Raw genomic sequence first — 2500 nt, 5'->3', positions numbered from 1 at the left:
ATACAAAAGTAACAGTCATATTAATTTACTTTACACTATCTAATACGCAAAATCCCAATTAAAGTCGCCCTTAAATTCTATCAACAGAGGAGTAAAAAGTGATCCTGGAGGGGAAGAAATGCAAACAGATGATGTGGACTGAATGGCTCTTAGCTCTAAAAGCACAATCTCTCTGTCTGTCATTCTGTCTGTCTGTCTGTCTGTCAGTCTGTCTGTCAGACTGTCTGTCTGTCTCATGAAGCAATTATCTCTCCGGTGCGCGCGAGTCTTCACCAATCTACTGCAAACAGCCGAGCGATCAGGAAGGAAATTTTATTATCATGAAAATCTGATTTTGCTGGAATCTCCGCTGTTTTACATTTGATTGAGCTACTCTTGGTAAAAGACCTTGCCATTTCTACTGGGGGAAATGTTAGCACTTTGTCCAAGGAAGCTGATAAAAATACAATGCACTTATTGAACTTAGAAACAATCCTATGCCAAGGTTTCTATAGGCGTTTTATGCAGTTATAACAATACGATACCACATAGAGGTTGGAAGTCATGTTTATACTGCAAAATACAATGAAAAAATCTTCTATTCTTTAGATGCAAAATAAGAAAAACTTTGATACAGAAAAATAAAAATGGATTCTGAAAACACCTCCATATGTCTTGAAGCTGGTAATTCTTAGAATAAAATAAAACAATCTGATTTAGCGCTATTGGCATTCTGGTTATAGGCCGCTCGTACAAGAGACATGAAAAGAAGGGGCCTCTCTTTTCTTTTTTAGGTTTCTGAAAGGAAATCTATTGGACCGGCTTTGTCTGTCCGTCCGCAGTTTTTTCTGTCCGCCCTCAGATCTTAAAAAACTGCTGAGGCTAGAGGGCTGCAAATTGGTATGTTGATCATCCACCCTCCAATCATCAAACATACCAAAATGCAGCCCTCTAGCATCAGTAGTTTTTATTTTATTTAAGGTTAAAGTTAGCCATAATAGTACATCTGGCAACGATATAGGCCATGCCACCACCGGGCCGTGGTTAAAGTTTCATGGGTTGCGGCTCATACACCATTATACTGAGACCTGGGAAGACCACCGAAAGATAGACCTATTTTCGGTGGCCTAGATTATACGATGTATATACAGAAAACTCGATTGCGCCGAATACACTTAGACGCATTTTTAACTTTTATTTTTTTTTTATCCCGAGTCTAAAATCTTTTATACTCTGCGCGAGGCCGCGAAACCTTCGTCACGGCCGCTTGTTACGAGTAGCAGAGCATTAAACTAAGGAACGCGACGAGGTATCTATCTCTTTGTTCGCCGGTCGGGTAGTAACCATTTTTCAAAATCGCTCCTGAACTTCCAAACTTCCATTACGTGTCAAATTCCCTCCTTGTTTACCGGCGGTCTTGTGAGTAATGCGAGGGTCCGATGCAAACATTCCGCGTCCGCGAATGGATGTGGGCTGCGTGTTGGTCGAGCGGGTCCGAATATGCAATCGTTTATTCAGACGTGAGTTGGTCGTCTTGGTCGCATAGGAATTCGGGCGGAGCATAAGAGCAGGCCCACTACAAAGTGCTCAACTGGAATGCACATATTTGTGCTGTACAGCGTGAGAGGTTGGCAAAAATAAATTCTGTTTGCACTGAATTGTGCTGTACACTGAGAAATTTGATCAAATATAGAATCGGTTTACTGAGGTATGTAAAAGCTATTAATATTATACACACATACATATATAAATATATATATATATTATGTATGTATATACATATATATGTATATATACATATATAATCAAGATATGTTCAACTGTAAACTTGCCAAGGAAGATTGTACAAGTTAATCTGATTTGCTTGATTATATACAATTATTATTATTATTATTATTATTATTATTATTATTATTATTATTATTATCCAGAAGGTGAACAAAAATTAACTTTTTTTCAGTAGTGAAATACTAGCAAGCCGCTCAAAACAGTGTGCTCATCTGAGATGCTTTCATAACATAAAAGGTTAAAAAAAAAAAAAAAAAATCGGGTTACCGGGATATACATGAAATAACTAGTAATGTTCTTAAAATTGTCAAATAATTCGCAGTTCCATTTGTCTGATTTTACGAAAATTAATGAGTTTTTTCAGTAAAGATTAATAGTGAAATATAGTTAACTGCGTCATCAGTAGCCTACAGCCTGATATAAATTAATTTTGCTTTATTTTATAAATGTCACCGACATGAATTTTGCTCGCAAACATAACGCAAAAACATTCGACAAATATTGCTATTAGTGTCATCAGGATCACTCTCAGACTTGAGCTTCCTAGATTATACGTATTAATACGAGCATAACTATGCGTGTGTATATGTGTATATATATATTGTATATAATATATATATATATATATATATATATATATATATATATATATATATATATATATATATGTGTGTGTGTGTGTGTGTGTGTGTGCGCGTGAGTGTGTGTGTGTGTGTGTGTGTGTTTATATATA

This window comes from Macrobrachium rosenbergii, chromosome 51 (assembly GCF_040412425.1).
Source record: "Macrobrachium rosenbergii isolate ZJJX-2024 chromosome 51, ASM4041242v1, whole genome shotgun sequence".
NCBI classification, from domain to species: Eukaryota; Metazoa; Arthropoda; class Malacostraca; order Decapoda; family Palaemonidae; genus Macrobrachium; species Macrobrachium rosenbergii.
The sequence above is the reverse complement of the archived record's forward strand: the minus strand, read 5'-3'. Positions refer to the sequence as shown.